Source organism: Suricata suricatta, chromosome 3 (assembly GCF_006229205.1).
Source record: "Suricata suricatta isolate VVHF042 chromosome 3, meerkat_22Aug2017_6uvM2_HiC, whole genome shotgun sequence".
NCBI classification, from domain to species: Eukaryota; Metazoa; Chordata; class Mammalia; order Carnivora; family Herpestidae; genus Suricata; species Suricata suricatta.
The window spans coordinates 54,142,086-54,160,132 of record NC_043702.1 but is presented as its reverse complement, the minus strand read 5'-3'; the positions used below and the strand labels follow the sequence as shown (position 1 = coordinate 54,160,132).

At 41.2% G+C, this 18,047-nt stretch overlaps 1 pseudogene; it reads right to left on the bottom strand.

Moving 5' to 3' along the window:
* Window positions 1-13,347: 13,347 nt before the first annotated feature.
* On the bottom strand, window positions 13,348-14,433 carry LOC115286994 (annotated as a pseudogene).
* Window positions 14,434-18,047: the final 3,614 nt, after the last annotated feature.

Sequence of the window (18,047 nt, the reverse complement as noted above, 5' to 3'; positions counted from 1 at the left end):
TTCTGCACATTTCAGAAGCCAAGGGGGAGGGAATTTGGGGTAAGGATGTGACAGGAAAGAGAATACAGGTTAGGGATTTCTTCTTCAGGAAGCAGAGGAGCCCAAGTGATCCCACTGGGTGACCAGTGAGGAGCACAAAGCACCGTTGGCCCCATCGTTAGCGGACCCTCCCCAAATGTGAAAGGCCGCCCTCCGTCAGTCTTCCCTCACCTCATGCTCTGTCTGCAGGAGGGTAATATCAGCCCGATTCCAGGATGTTTCACGAGCCTCTGAAAGAGCTGGAAGAGGGTAATGGCCAGGTCATTATCTGACTGGAAGTTGAGGGCATGGGCATTGGACTATTGATTGGGTGGGAAGCGAATGATGATATGGAGGAGAAAGGGTTGAATAAGGTAAAAACACAGAGAAATGGAAACAGGAGGGAAATTAGTGTTTCCACTTCTTCCATTTATAAAAGCAAGCAAGCAATCAAGAAGGAAAGAAGGAAGGAAGGAAGGAAGGAAAGAAGGAAGGAAGGAAGGAAGGAAGGAAGGAAGGAAGGAAGGAAGGAAGGAAGGAAAAGAAAAAAAAGAAACTCACCATCACCACCACCACCACCGATTCCACTTTGGGAAATTTAGAAAGGGACATGTGACCATTTTCAGCAAGTCTCCAGGGTAATGTGGGAACAGCACATGAAGGTGGTAATACTTCACCAACATGCTGCAGGTAACCTCAGTTTGTGGCTAGCCAGAGGAAAGAGCATGATATAGCGATAGTTTTTTCCTTTTTGGTGGCCGCCTTCTTCCACATAGGTTTTTTACCGCCTATGTGTAATACTATGTAATGTTATTACCATATGTACCACTAGATACAGGACATTCTTGTGTGATGAGGAGGCTCTTATTTAGTACATTTTACCAATGAGAAAATATGATCACAGGGCACTATGGTGTCCTGCCGAGGAGCACATAATTAGAACAAGTTTAACCCAGAAATAGAACAGAAATCCCACTCTGATCCATTGTTCTTTCTATGAAACCCAGCCAGGCACCAAATTCTAACATCCTTATTGGTAGAGACACCAGCCTTGAGAATACACAGATTCTGGGCGTGGCCTTCGGTGTCTCAGCAGAAGTGAACAGAAGGGACAGGACCCAGTTGGTGCACCTAAATCTCCAACTTATGGGGCATTCCTTAAGAAAAAAATTCAAAAAGATGAATGCAAAATCAGGTATGAGTGGAAAAATTAATTTGAACGAGTAAAGAAACTGCAACAACTCAAAAATTTTAGAAACCTGACAAGTACCACACATTTCCCAAAAAATTCAGAAAAATAATTGAATAACAGAAAAATATTTTTATTAGTTTATTAAACTGATACAGTTCTATGATGCCTATATATTTTTGCCTTCATAGTTATTGATTGCCTTTGTATAATAACGATTTTGTAATATTTCTTAGAAAGAGGATAGACAAGTAATTCAGTCTTTCCTCCAGCATGATTGATCAAAATGTGTTTATTATTGATGGTTTTAAAAAGTGACTCTTTGCTTCAGCATTTTATGGCAATTCCATATCTGTAAATTTATCAGCGGTCTCTTTTTATTTTTTTATTTTTATTTTTTTTGCTTGAGAGATGTTTCTTACCTGAGGCAACAGCTTTTGGAGACTTGAAGCCCTCTGATCAAGCCCGGAAGCCCCCTCCTCACTTTCCAGTCCCAGGTCCTCACCTCCTTCTTCCTCGTCAGGCCTGACCTGAGTGTAGGGGCCAGGACGCCAGGTGGCCATAAAATCCACGTCAATAAGCAGTGCCTGGTTCGGATACTTCTCGTTGAACGCAAAGATGGGTCAGGTGCTCACGGAGGCCTAGAAGAAGAAGCTGTCTTTAGGGACCAGTTGGGAGGAGAGATTGTGCCCAGCCTGCCAGCCCAGCCAGCAGCCCCAAAACCACCACAGGCAAGGGCGGTGATGCCCCCAGGCTGAGGCGATGCTCTTTGTCTCCTAGCTCTGGAGACTGATTTCTCTGGCAGGCAGCACCTTGGAAAAGACCTTGAATTTTCAGCTTCTCCAGTTATGCTGTGACTCTGCCTCTAATTGACTTTGGCCACGTTATGAAATAGAAGGCTTGTATTCGGGACCTTGCTTTCTCCTCAAAGCCTTACCTGTTCTTGGAATATAACTACAGTAGAAATTCATGGAAAGAGCATTTGTAGCAATAAATTTTGAAGCTCAAGAAATTTTCCTAACCTATCAATAATGAACAGTCAAATTTTGATCAATCTTGTGAAAGAGAAGACTGAATTATCTTTCTATTCCTCCTATAGTAAATATTACAAAATTGTCATGTGAAGAGTCAATCAAGGAGTGTGCAGCCAAAACAAAAATGTAGGAAGAAAAAGTATTATAGCAGTGTGGCTCCCTTGGCAGCCACGGAACCCAGAGAAGATACTCTCAGCACTGAGATTGTCCCAGTCTTATGGAAAATTGCTCTTGGCTTCCTGGTAGATTAAGAATTGTTTTTCTTTCAAATAAATGCCTGGGAACCATTTAAAGTGCCTCAGACCTTGGGTGACTGAATTTAGATCAGAAATATTAAGGCAAAAAAATCCTCAAGGTTTTAAGGAGCATTGCTGCAATGGTGATATTGTAGGGAACCAGTAGGGAAGATAGGGTAATGCTGGAGACACCCCCTCAATTAGGCCAAGAAACAGACGCATTCATCACATGTAGGTCTAACATCAACAACAAATTTTCTAAGAAATCTTTTAACCTTTTCATTAGTCCTAGCTTCCTCGCAGATTAGAAAGGGAAGGGTACTATGGTTATACTTAGCTCAAAGGATGAGAAAGCACCTACCACAGTGCCCTACATATGTGCTTAATAAATGGTATTTCCTTCCTATGGCTTTACAATATAGGCTCTTGAATTTTACAGACAGTGTCCTATGGTGTCTTTCATCTTTACTAAATGCTCCATTTATGCAACTTGAATTCCTGCCGAAGCCCAAGAGACCCCATTGTTTTTAAGGGCTCACTAATTCCTGATTTTTGCTTTATCTTCTTCACCCAAAGACCAAACCCTGAACTCTTGCTTTCACTGTAGAGTGCCTGTTCTGTGTGATGTTGACACTAATCCATAGAACAAATGAGCTGGCAATGTTAAATCATTTCTTCACATAGCTTTTGATGTTCAATCTTCCTTGAAAGGAAGTACTCAGAGCAGAGCATGAGGCATCATGATACATGCCTACTACTTAGATCTAACTCAGACTTCTCCAGGCTGCACATATTTCTAAACTTAGGAGTGCCTATAGGCACTTAGGGTCATGCACTTACATATTCAGTGGTCTGTGCCAAAGCTGTCCATGTCTGATCAGATCACACATGCTCAGTTATTCTGAGTCCTTTCCTTTGAAATGAAAACTTCAAAACTTCAAAGTTTTCTGATATCCAGCAATGTACTTTTCCAGACCTCTTCCTAAACTATGTCGATTTGAAGTGGAGTTTTTATCTGCTTTTGAATGCTACATGTACCTGACCCATTTATTATTTTTTTTATTGTTATTACCATTATCATTATTATTCTGTGTCTGCTCATAAGGAGGCACAGACTGGGGAAGAGAAGGCAAGTAAGCTAGAATTCTGGCTCAAAACAAGTTGATTAAAAAGTAGTGATTGTCAATCGGATCCTCAACCTTACTCTCAGTCTGAGACAGTTGTTTCAAAGGTGGAAGGAGATGGCATAGAAGTAAATGGGCAGCACTGTTGAGATGTAAAAGAGATTGACAGGGCATGGTACATATCGGCAGTGCCTTCTGAACACGAAGGGAACTTGTGTTCATATCATATCATCCTATCCTATCCTATTATGGCTTCCTTCAGATTGGTCTGCATTCATAAACTTAAAGGAACAAGGTAAATACTTGCAGAAATAGGCTTGTGGCATTTGTGTAGCACCTTGAGTTCTTTGGAATCAAGGCACTGGCTAAATTTTCTTTGCTAAAAAGTATTTTGGTCACAAAGTCACACCCAAGTCTAATATCCGTGTAATTCAATCAAATCCCTTTGGTTTGTAGCAAGACTATTTTGTATTAAAATCATTCAAAAATCATTGATCAAGTACTAAGATGTATCTTAATGAGAAAGAAAACCTTCTCATGACCGTAGGAGTAAATCGGTGGTTAAAAATAACTTGGCAACTGGAGTAAACCTTAGAAATAATTTTATCCAATCCAGTCGTTTCACAGATAGGAGAATTAAGTCCCAAGTTGCTCTTGTGATTTTTGTCCAAGAAAGCAGGAAACAAGCATTAACATCCAAATGTTCTGATGTCTACTCGAAGCCAAGACAGGATATGATAATATTTGTACACTGCAGTGGAATAAAGCAGGTCGGGGGGGAGATTTAAGGACACTGATATGGGCTAGATGAAAACATTGATTGCATTTTTGTAGTATTTTATTGCTATGATAATAAAACTAAAATACAGAGCATTCGAGATGGATATTAAATATTAAATTCATATAAAAGCTCAAAATAAAATCTTTTCCAAAAATTTTAATGAGAAAGTCGAGCTTGTCTCCATGCACATAACTGTTTTATACCAAGTTTTATGTTTGAAATGGCTACAGGCAAGTCCTGATCAAGTCTTTTTAATGATCTCTTCAAATTCTTGATAGTCACCATTGATGAGAAACTTTGTTCACACAAGTAGGTAATAAAAAATTTAAAGCCATTTTTTACAGCCATTCAAAAATTTACAGCAGTCGAAATTATCTTTAAAGAATCTAAGAGCTCTTCTTTTTTATTTTCTTTGACCGACGTGGATGTTGAAATTTCTTGTGATAACGAAAATGAATTTCAAACCCAATGAAACTTTTCCGTTCCAAGTATCCAAAAAGAAAGGTGTTTGGATGTGCAGAATGCGCACTCCGCAAGAGAGCCCCACCCAACCACTTGTGCGGACTCCTATGCAAATGAGCGGAAGGATCCAGTATATGTGAAGAAAGAGGTGCAGGGCGGCCTTCCAGCTCCGTTGCAGGAGTCTCACCTGACTTCCCTGCCCTCCCTCAATCCCCACTCTCAACCCGGGCTCGGACCACACATCAGGCTTCACAGGTTTCCGCGACAGAAGTCTCCAGCATCTTCGCAGCCCTTTTGCCCACAGCGGGCAGAAGTGTGTTCTGCAGCAGACACCTGAGGTAGGTAGTGAAGGGCACCTTCTTGGCAGAGCTCAGAGCATCGGAGCAACTCATGGGCATGCCTGACAGAGCCCTCCGGCTGCTCTTGGAGTGACAACCAGCTCTGGACCTCATTACCCCAGGCTTCAGGCACTGAGGGTTTACCAGTTCGCAATACACTTGTAACCTCTTCCAGCACAGCAATCAGGAATCCCAGAGAGATGCAAATGGCTGGGCATGTCTACAAGTGACAGACTTATCAGGACAGGATTGTCCAGCACTCAATCTGGGTTCTCTCCCCTGTCCAAAGTGTATCTCCATGAGTAATCTGGCCAACATACTTTCCCTGAGGGTGAAAGTAATGCCTCCTCAGTCCTACAAGGGGGCCAGCAAACGTGGTAGTCCAACTTCCCTTGTCCAATAAGTGGTGGTCCTCGAAATTCATGCAATTGGTATCTCATTGAAATTTTATTTTGCAAATAAATTAACATTACTAAATCCTATTATACCCACTTTGGTATCACAGAGCTATGATATGATATGACAGCTCCTTTTCCACAAATGCTCAATGTCAATGAGAACAACACCACTGACCACTGTAAAAACAAACCTTATTATGGATCGAAAAATAAAATCAAGCAGTTTCTTTTACAGTTTTTCACCCAAACTCCATTCATTATCTGACTCCATATGCTTCACTCATTTTAATTTTATTGGGCCGAGCAGTTTATGTTATAAAGAACGGCAAACTGCAGTAAAAATGCCCTTTTTCCACCTTTCTTTTAAAAAAAAGAGAAACATTTTTTTCAGTGGTTGGTAAGAAGTGCTGAGTGGACAGCCCTGGAGGCTTCTGTTTATACTGTGAGCAGCTATAGCACAAACCAGCACCAAGTTTCTCCTGGAACAATGTTGTCTTTCCAGGACCCACTCTGGGGCTCAAGAGGGTGATGTATTCCCTGCCTAAGAGCAGTTTTAGCACCTCTGATGCTGCCAAAGAGAGTGGCAGCCAAATTCTGACCCTCATCTGCATTCAGCAGGAGCATCATGCCCTATGTGGTGGCCCCCGCCATTCACAGCTCTACTCACACCTGCTGGGGACTCCACCACTCTGCTCACCCACTGTGCCCTGTGGACACCACACAACGCACGTTTCTTGCCTTTTTGATGTGCCCAATCAGCAGTTATGCTCCTATCAGTTAGCTACAGCCACATTAATGTTATGCCACAAACCAGTCCCAATTGCAGTTGGCTTGAAAGAAGGATCATTTATTCTCCCTCCTACATTTGGATTCGGCTGATCCAAGCTCACTTCAGCTGGCCTTGATTTCAAGCCACAGATTGGGTCCAGATCATCTCTACATGTTTTTTTCATCCTCCTTAGACCACCAGGCCAGGCTTGGTATGTTCTTCTTGTGGCAGAAGCCCAAGAAAGGCCAGCCCAAATCCACAAGCATATTTTCCATCTCTGCTTGTGTTGCATCTGCTAATATTCCATTGGGCAAAACAAGTCACATGGCCACACCCAACATTAGTGGAGTAGGAAAATGCATTCTCCCAGTGGTTGGAGGTGGCCGTGAATATTTGCTGAACCATCATCTAATCCACCACACTCCAAATCCAAATTATAGGATCAATACACATGCCATCAGGACATAGTCAAGCCTGAGATGGTCTTCTCTAAGAAGTTTATGTGAAAGAATACATGTCTCATATTGTATAAGTATTTCACATCAAAGCATCGTGGCTTGGCTTCTTGGTCAGCTCCCAGCTGACTTGTTTGAAACAATCACGACTTGCTCAGTGAGAGACCCTGGTTTCCTGAACCAATGCAGCCTCATCTCTAAAGGAATCGCTTCTTTCTTCTCTGACTTGTATTCCACACTGTTTGAATTGCCCAGGCACCAGAACCATCTGTGTACTTTCTCTCTCCCAATCTCACCCCCATTTCCAACTCTCCTAAAGTCTGAACAGACTTCTTTCCATGTCCCAGAAGTATGGGATGGCTTTGTAAACACAAAGGAAGAAGAAAAATCCTTTCCTAACGCTCTTTTCTTCTTCCAGCTCAAATGATATGTGTGTGGATGTGTGCATGGACACATATTTGTAGCATGTTTGTGATACACACATGCAAGTTAAACACACACAAACAGCAACCACACACACAGCACTGGCCCCTCCGTGCAGGGGAGTTACGGCACTGCTCTTGCCACACACACACATCCCTTGCTTCTATTGTTCTTCATTGCCTTTGGTCTGAGATAGTCAAATGGAAACTCTCTTTCACAGGGACATTGACATGGTGGTTAGGCACGTGTTTAATCCTTCAGAGTCAATATTTGCAGAAAACATGAGCACAGCAGGAGACTGCCTTGGAGTTGTTGATTAATCCTTTCTGAGGCTTCTCTTCTTTAAATTTCCCTTTTATTTGCAGCTCATCATTAGTTTTGTAATGGGATGTGTGCCTGCATTACCTCATTGCCCCAAAGTGTGGCAAGGACTATGGTGAGCCTTCTGCGTCGTCAAACAGACCTGCTCCTTCCATCCTGCTTCGTAATCAGTAAGAATGATAAGAATGCTTCCCCGTGTCCTTGGGAAACAGGCAGCAGCTAGAGGTGCCTCAGAGAAACAGTGTGAGGCTGATATAATCTCCAACCTAGACAACAGGGATGTTTGTCACCTGTTCAGAAAGCTGAAACAACCCCATGAAGTAAATAGTCATTTGATACCCATTTCACATACAAAGCAAAGGAGGCACATGGATAGATGAAGTGACGGGTAAGAGTCACACTGTGAATTGGTGAGATCCCTGTGTGACCTTCAGAAGCCTCTCAATGTTTCTCTGGACATTGAATTCCTCTCTTGAGACTTGACATCATGAATCTTTCATTGTGCAAACCCCTTATAGATGACTTTAAGGTGGGAGCAGTGAAATGGAGAAAATATCAGGAAAGTTGTTCTGCAAGAAGGAGGCGAGCCATTTTCAGTCTTCTGACAACCCTCCATTCCTCCTTTCTAGAGGTTTAAACAATTTCTTAAATGCTTGTTTATTTATTTTTGAGGGGAAGGTTGTGCAGAGAGAGAGGGAGACAGACCATCCTAAGCCATTTCCATGCTGTCAGCGCAGAGCCTGATGCAGGGCTCAAACTCACAAACCTGAGCTGAAACCAAGAGTCAGATGCTTAACTGATTGAGCCACCCCAGTGCTCTGAGGTTTAAACAAAGTTTAATCATAATCCTCTGGGCAGATTGGTTTTCCATTCCATCTGCTAGGACATGAGCTAGAGAACTTGTTGTGTATCTGTGTGATTGCTTATGCAGCCTGTAGACCTGAGAGAAATGTAATGTTGGTTTACTTCAGATATTAGGACTTTATTTTATATTTATTTCCCAAAATGTAAAGTGGAGCATCTTAGCTTAGAATCACTTTAAAAAATTTTTTTTAATGTTTATTTATTTTTGAAAGAGAGAGATAGAGAGAAAGGGAGACACAGAATCGGAAGCAGGCTCCAGGCTCTGAGCCGTCAGCACAGAGCCTGATACGGGGCTCCAACTCACGAGCTGGGAGATCATGACCTGAGCCCAACCCACTAAGCCACCCAGGTGCCCCCTAGCTTGGAATCATCAAGTGCCAAGAAATTAGTCTAGTAAAGTGGCTCATAGAACTTGAAACACTTAAAATTTCTTGCAAAGCTGAAAAAAAAGCCCCCAACTTTGAGTCAAGGCCATTCAGCCAAGCTTGTGTTAAATGAAAATCCCATTAAATTTTCTAAAACCTTTTTGCCGGGCAAAAGGTAAAAATAAATTTAGAAACCCATGAAGAAACCTAAAAGTCACTTAGACAGGCTCCTCTGGGAAAGGCCTTCAGCAGGTCCCTGCCTGTTACTGGAAGTCAAAACATCTAATGTCCATTTACTCCTGAATCCTTTTTATTCCCCACCCACAGCTCACAGTCAGCCTGTTTCTAATTCCTCTGTGCCAGCATATCTGCGAATGTCCCAAGCGGTTTGCTTTACAGCCGCGTGATCATCTGTGTATTATTAACTAACCGCAAATTAAAGTCATTACTTGGTGCTTAATTTTATGTAACATTTCTTTGTAATGTGTACAAAAGAAATTTGTTTTTACAGGAGTTTGGTAAATAGCATGTGCCATGATTAATTAGAGAATACAACGGGTCTGTTGATCTGAAATTAAATGCAGTGCGACAATTTTCTTTGAAAATAATTTTTTAAGTGACATTTCAAGGTGTGTGAACTCTTAAGGATAAAAAGTAAACATCCTGCATCAATGGGGTTTATGTCCTACCACACTGTATCTGTTGGACTTTCCCTGCTAAGGACTCATTTTTATATTCCCCACATCTAGAGGCACTCTAGGGAAGAACAACATTCAAATAGCTAGTCTAAATCCTTTCCAGACCAAGATGGAGCACAAATGCACAAACTGGCAAACAAGCAAATCCTTAAATACTTGGAGGTGATCATTCAGTGCAGTTCGCTCCCCTCCAGCTCTTGCATTCTTCCTCGCCTTCAGGCACACCAAGTGTGTCCCTGCCTCAGGGCCTTTGCACTGGTTCTTTCTGCCTGGCATCTCTCTGCCTGGGCCTTCATGTAGCTCAAATCTCAGACAGGGACTTCTCTAACTATCCAAGCTGAGGAAGCTCCCTCTCCCAGTCCCTATCACATCACTGTGTTTAATGTTTTCTTCAGAGAAAAAATCATTCTCTGACATTATCTGACTTTTATTTGTTCATTGCCTTTCCTCTGTCTCCTCCCATAGAAGGTAAGGTCCTTGAGAGCGGAAACGTGTCTACATTATCTTCCTTGTATCTTCAACACCTAGAACAATGCCTGGCACATTAGGTCAGTGCTTAATCCCTCTTTGTGAAATGAATAGATGAGTTTCATTGTTCTCACAAACCCCTACAAAGAGCCAGGCTCCTGCCGGAGAGAAAAAGCATGATTGGCTTTAAAAGTTTTCTTGAAGAGGGGCACCTGGGTGGCTCAGGCAGTTAAGCGTTCAACTCTTGATTTCAGATCAGGTCATGATCTCACCGTTTGTGAGATGAGCCCCATGCTAGGCTCTGCGATGACAGTGGCTTAGGATTCTCTCCCTCCCTCTCTCACTGCCCCTACCCCACTCATGCGCATGCGCACATGGACACACACACACACACACACACACACACACACACACACACGCACACTCTCTCTCTCTCTCTCTCTCTCTCTCTCAAAATAAATAAACTTAAAAAATAAAGATAAAAATAAAAATTTTCTTTTAAGAAACAGAAAGAGAAATTCAGTATTTGTTGACTAGGCATGAGACGCAAGGGAAATAAATGAATAATTAAAAAGTGAACAAATTAAAAGCTGAGAAGGATAGGAATAAAGGTTTGTAACCAGTTGCTTAGCTTGCACAAATACTTAGTACCAACCGAAAAGTGAAACTTCTGATCAGTTGGCACCTTTTATCTTTGTAAACCCAATAAGCAGTTTGAACTATCCTCATTGAAAGAATTAGCCAAGCCTCTGTCTTTGCTGATAGTAAACTAAAAGATCTGAAGATCTTTCAATTTTCTTTTATTTAAGGCAGAATTCTGAAGGTTGAAATGGTGTCACATGGTACAGATATGAGAAAGAATATGCTGCCATAATGTAAGAGTCCTGACCAAGAATAAAAATGAAAAGATGTAAATTTCCATGTTTGGTGTTATTTTATATTTATGTGTTATACTTAAAATACACTGAAGTCTCTTTCCCAAGAATCATGTGCCTTTTATTTTTTTAATGTTTCTTTATTGAGAGAGAGAGAGAGCTGGGGAGGCCCAGAGAGAGAGGGAGAGAGTGAATCCCCAGCAGGCTCTGCACTGTCAGCACAGAGCCTGACTCAGGGCTCAATCCCACAAACCATGAGATCATGACCTGAGCCAAAATTAAGAGTCAGACACTTAACCGAGTGAGCCACCCAGGTGCTCCTCCAACTCTAATGCCTTTTAAAGCTCTTATGCACTCAACATTGAAGTCTGTATCAAACTAATAATAATAATAATATAACAGTAACAATAATAATAATTATAGCCCAGCAGTATTAATAAGATTTTATTTCCCACTTATGAATGGGGTCTGGGAAGTGTTTATTTTTTATTTTCTGAATGTGCTTAGAGAGCACAAGACTAGGTGGCTCAGTGTGCAATGAGTTAGAATCTCCTTATAGTCTCATCTCATCTCTGTCATTTACTAACTATAAACTTCATCAAGATATTTAATTTCTCTGAGTCTCAGTTTTCTCATCTGCCATATAATTCATGTGGATTAAATGGAAAGCACTTGATGCCATGTAATCAAATGTGCCATTCATTTTACTTATTACTTTTAAGTGTTAAGTTGTAATTTAGAGTTACCTCCATGCCAGGTGTAGAGTAATTCACCCAGATTCACTATCGATTCAGTAATCATATTGTGGTGGTATTGGTATTGGTGTTCTGAAACTATTATGTTTATGGTGTGAGATAAAGCAAAAATGTATATGTATTGGTGTCCTTGGGAGTCAGGACTTCCAGGTTGGGTGAGAGCAGACACAAATGTAAGATCAATAAGAGCAAATAAAAATCCTGTAAACAAATCTGAGGTAGCAATTTGGATTCATACTGTGTTTTGTGTTTAAAAAGTACTCATTTTCTAGTTCTGTACACTGGAAAGGTCTGCAAACAACGGCCAACCCAGTGAGAATGAGCACCTCTGGACCCTTAATTGTGTCTCTAAATAAGATCCCCCACCAAAAAGAAACCAAGCTGCTTGGGAAAATGGCTGATTCCAGGCCTGAGGCAGGAAGTTCATGAAATGAGTCTGGAATAACTTGTCATATCAGATAAGTAGGAAGCTGTGAAAAATTACCGGGGTCCTGTCTGAAGAGTTTGGGAACCAGCTTAAAGAGCATCCAACTGGTCAAAGATTTAAGCATCCGTATGCCAACAAATATGATGAATTAAAATGTATCAAGTATATTCAAATTTGTAAGCTCAGTATGATACCAAAACCGGGCTCACCTTTAGAGGATGCTAGGGAACCAATTCACTGTGCTAAAAAAACAAACAAACAAACAAACAAACAAACAAAAAACACCTGGTCTCATAGTAACCAAAGAATCAAGGGGAATTTTATCTTTAGAGTTTTTCCACCTAATAAATGAATAAAGACTGATAGAATCAGGATATCACCATTTTGCAACCTCCTAATGAATTAGTGGATCTGAGCAATGACCACCAATGGCTGCTCAGATCACCAAAAAGAGACAATCAGACATTATGTGCCTTCTAACTGAAGTGCGAAACACTGCATATGAAATATTCTTGACAAAATAATTGAACCTGAATCTTATCAAGCCTCTAGATCTAGCTGCTGATTTACAGCTCCAATGACAGAGTAACACAATAAATAGGGACACAGCAAAATACAAACTCTTGGGAACTCCAAGACAAACAGCCAATTTCTTCAACAATAACAACAACAAAAATTGCAGGGGGATAAAAAGAGACAGAGAATAGGAAAACATATAAATTTTTTGCATGCAAATGTGTTTATTTGATCATATTTTAAAAGGGAGGGTAGAATCACTTCCATATTTTAAATAGGATCCCTGAAAACAGACTGGAATCCAGAGCTACTAGTTCTTTAGAAACTTCTGAAGATCAAACATTACCAGACTAGAAGCCTTTTCCTTTCCCTCCAGGCTCTCCCACACTTGGGGTGAGGGGGAAGAGGTTGGTGACAGTTGATGCTATAAAACATCAAAGTTGATGCTCAACATATGATTGAGCTTGCCAAACTCTGTCCCCTCTCATAGGCAATAGGGTGACTTGGTTTATTCTTTAACTAAAGTCATCAAGTAAGCAAAAGAATAGAAAGAAGTTTCCATTTAGATAATTTCCAAAAGTAGGAATCAATGGATGAACTCAGAGCTTAATTGTTGAGTCCTTTCTTTTGCTGCCCAGAGTGAGTAATGCTATCATTGGAGCTCAGATACTTGGTCCATTAAGACATCAATGTAATACTCTCAGTTTCTTTGATTAAAATGTGTTGGGAAAAAACATCTCTGGATAGGGAAGACAAGTTAGTTTATGACACTGATGGTGCTATACAAGACAGGTTCCCTCTCTTCTTGAGCTCCAATGACCAGCTTCAAACTCAACTGGGAGAGCAAAAAAATGAGGTCAGAAAAATGAGGAAAACTTTATCCAGATCTGTGGACCACTCCAGATCTTCTTGAATTCCCAGCACCTTTACTTTGTAGTCTTGATTACTTGAGGGATTGAAGGTTGAAGACTCCATTTTTTTTTATCAATGCAGTAAAATGGCATACATAGCTGATCCTTTTGAGGGACACTGTGTTCTTTCCCATTGTGCCCTCCATGGTTTAGATGCATAGATACCTCCCCATTGATGGTCAACCACTTGCCAGCAGCAAGAAGACTTTCTTGGAAGATGGGAACAATCAGTCCATCTTTTGTTGGTTCAACACTGAGAAGATAGTTGCTTCCCAAACCTCCTGTCTAAACCATTGCTGAAATGGTATCAGAGTCACTTGGAATGTAAAGATACAGCCCCGTCACAATGATAATTCCAGGAAGCCTTGTGGATGGTGGTACACATCTCCCACTTGTGATCTAGTAATCTCCTAGGTTGAATTTGTCTTGACAATTGTAGTAACATCCATGGTAACAGGAGCGTTTCCAACCCCATGGGTCATTGACCTTCATCCTTGACAGGGTTATCATTGAAGAGCCAAGAAAGAAAATTTGTAGAGTTCCAATAAGTATTAGGACATTCTCATTCTCCATCAGACCAACAAGTTAAGTCTCTGGTAAAACCTGGGACTGTTCTCACACTGACAAAATGCTGTGTTTGAAGCCATTTTTCTTGTTAAGTAGATAGAGTGGATGGAACCATTCTAAGAGTGAGTGAAAGTCTCCATGGCATATGTTCCTCTTCTGGACAGCTGTTCCCAATTCATCAATGAAGCAGAATACAATGGGGATGGGGTCCAAGGTCCCGGGACCTCCAGCTCCTAGACACAGGACTTAGCCAGTTTGTGAAGCCTCTGTGATGCTCTGTAGTTGGAACTTCCTACTGGCCCCGAGGCCCGGAGAAGTCAGCCCACTCATCAGGATGGATGAAGTACGTGCGGAACTGTGGCCCCAAGTCCACATGGCTGCAACCGGGCTGGTAGTTGTCTGGCCTGAGGAACTGGTACTGGGGGTGCTGCTCACCCATCGGGTGTCATCAGGACCACTCGCCACCCTAGGCCGGCTTCAAGAACACACTCCAGGGTACTAACTCCCTGAACTTTGCTTCACAGAACAGATCCAGAGTCAAGATTCAGTCTGTTCAGGGTGTAGTGGTGTCTGGCTTGCACTGAGCCCCTAGTACCCACCCAGCCCATCACCTCCTCCCAGGAGCCTTGACACCTGTCAAAACACTCAAAGAGATATTTTTTTTCTTTTCTTTTTTCATTTAAATTTTAGTTAGTTAACATACAGTGCAATGTTGGTTTCAGAAGTAGAACTCAGTGAATCATCACTTACATACAACACCCAGTGCTCATCATAACAAGTGTCGTCCTTAATGCCCTTCAATTATCTAGCCCATCCCCATACCCACCTCCCCACCAGCAACTTTCAGTTTGTTTTCTATTGTTAAGAGTCTCTTGTTGTTTGTTCCCTCTCTTCTCTCCCCACCTTCCTATATGTTGTTTCGTTTCTTAAATTACATATGAGTGAAATCATATGGTATTTGCCTTTCTCTACTGACTTATTTTGCTTAGCATAATACTCTCTAGCTCTTTTTGATGGTGGAGTAATATTCCATTGTATATGTATTTCATATATATATATATATATATATATATATATATCATAACTTCTTTATCCCTTAATTTGTTGTTGGACATTTGGACTCTCTCTATAGTTTGGCTATTGTTGATAATGCTGTTATTAACATTGGGTGCCTGTACCCCTTCAAATCTGTATTTTTGCATCCTTTGGGTAAATACCTAATAGTGCAATTACTGGACCACAGGGTAGTTCTATTTTTAGTTTTTTGAGGAACCTCCATATTGTTCTCCAGAGTGGTTGCACCAGTTTGCATTCCTACCAGTGGTACAAGAGAGTAAAAAAGTTTTTTGAGAGTGAGAGAGAAAGTACACAAGAGTTGGGGAAGGAGAAGGAGAATTTTAAGTAGGCTCCATGTCCAACACAAAGCCTTACACAGAGCTCAATCTCACAACCTGAGCCGAAATCATGAGTCAGATGCTTAAGGGACTGAGCCACCCAGGCGGCCCTCAATTAGGAGGGACTTTTAATTCATCAATCCTAATGAATGGACCTTGTGTGAAACTTGACCCAAATGAAACAAATGCTTTATTATGCTATTTTGTTTGAAGGAAAACAGGACCATATAGTGTTCACAGAAGGAAATCCAAAAGAACTGGGAGCCTTGAGGAAGGGAGGTTGGGAGTGAAGGCCAAGGACCTCCTCACCGCCATCCCCATCTCAAGCTCATTCAGCTCTTGTCTCCAATTAGCCCCTCAGTGAAATATTTTGGTTTAAGGAGAATCTTAAAACAGGGATCCAGAAAAGCTCAGCTCTACGAAACCATGCCCTCCAACTTAACTAGAGATAAAACAAGAGAGAAAGGAGACATATCTCTAAATTCAATTCGATCTTCAGTTATGCTTTATGGAGAACTTATGTCTTTCACAAAAGAGATGTAGCTTCCCCAGGGGAGACAGCAGGTGTACATTTTCTCTCAAGGTTATTTAATTGCTGTCAGGAAGACATATGATTAACAAAACCAAATGCTGGAAATATGAAGTAGAGACAATTTTAAAGTTGTTTATATAGTTGATTACAGTATATCATACAATGTGTTTATATGCTATAAACCTGCCTATCACAAACTGTTTCCACACCTGTGCATCTGCACTCAGCAGCCCACTGTTTCCTGTGCATAAATTCCCGGCTGAGAGCAAAGCCAGCACACAGCAGAACACAATTTTCCCTCCTGGTCTCTCAGTCACCTTTCGTGCCCCAGCTGAAGCTGGGGCCTGAGGCCTGGTGACAGCCAGTGTCCTCTACTGAGCTGAGAGGCCTCTGAGCTCCACCAAATGACAGGCCTTCACTGTCCTTTAAGACATTGCTGTTCAATATAGGCCTGCTATCATAATCTTGGTTCTTGTTAAGAGAGGAGACAAACACACCACCAAGAGGAAGCATTTAAAATGTTGAGAGACATTTAGCAGGAGGAGTTGACATCTGTTGAACCTGATAAAAAATGGGATTTGAATTTTGTGTGTATTGGCTTTTTATTCCATTTTAAGTTATTTTTATTGCACCTTACAAAATATCAGGCTGTGACAGATTGGAAACGAAAAAAAAAAAAAACCTTACCTTTCACTATACATAATTTGAGAAGCACTGTCTTAGAGTGACGGCCCCCATCCATGCAACATCCCAAAGCTTCCCTGTGACAGTCTGACAGTTCCCAAAAGGCAGCCAATGGTAAAAGTGTGGACCCAGAAAGATGGTCCCGTCAAAGGGTCAAAGGGCCACTCATTGGTGAGAAGCAAATGTCAAATCTACACATGAGTTAAGTCTACACCAAGAGCTGGTAGATCTCATGAAACCAGCCCAACTGACCCTTGGTCACAGGATAACACTTGGTCTTTCCAAGAGTAATGGTGTAGTAATGGTAGCAATAGAAACAGCACTAGCCAAGACTTACACTGGACTTCTATGATGCCACAACTGTCCTAAATGTTTATATATACCAAATGACAAGTGGTTCCTCTCTTTAGAGTGACATCTGTGGACACCTACACACATACACTTGGAAGTGTAGCATCACGTCAGTTTACAGCGATTCCTTATACAGCCCTGAAGATTTGCCCTGACCCTTTATTTGGATATTTTAAGACATCATGCCAAATATACTAGAGACACTCATCAAAGAATAGAACAATAATATCCAATAGTAACTCCAATAAATAGGAATTTTGTGTTCAGATATTGGCCATAAAGCTCAGATGGAAAAAATGTTAATACATAAATAGCATTCAATTTTGGAAAGTATGGGGATAGTTTGAACTATGTTTTTATTTTTTTTTTTTGTGGTTGCATTTGGGAATTCTCAGACAACAGAGATTCAAAAAATACATGTAACAGGCACAGAAAGCAACACAACAAAACTTGCTTCACAGCACAGAGACATTATCTAGTACAAGTTTTTCATTTACTAGTTTTCCCTCTCCTGTGATAGGTTATAAGATTGAGGCACAGTTCAGATATTTCTGTACTCTTTGCCCCAATGTTGAAGTCTAATAAATGTTCAAATTTTATGAAGTCTGTATGTCACAAGCAGAATCTATTTGCCCTTTGAGAATGAGACATCTTTGACTCCATGTAAGGGCAGAAAACATCTGCCCTCTCTCGTGATCTCTGCTACCACCAGAGCTACCCTGCCGCTGATGGCAGCCAGATTCCCTACTTGGCCTTGGAATGGTCCAAATAAGTTAATCACACACAGATTTTCAGTCCATCTTTGAAGGGAGGGATCAAGGAGTTCACCCTGAGGAAACATAAGTAGGGGAAAAATCAGCTCTTCTCTCATGTTTCCATGGCCCTTATCCATCCTTGGATGCTGGGGATGGGCTGAGGCTTGACTCGGTGGGGTTAATGAGTGTTCCCAAACCAACACGAAGCAAGAATGGAGATGTTCTCTCCCAACTGACTAAAATCTCTTCTTCTTCCTACCAATTTAAAACCTAGTAGTAAAATGGTAATGCTAATGCCCGATCAATTAATATTCATTGGAAGCCCATAACATTCCAA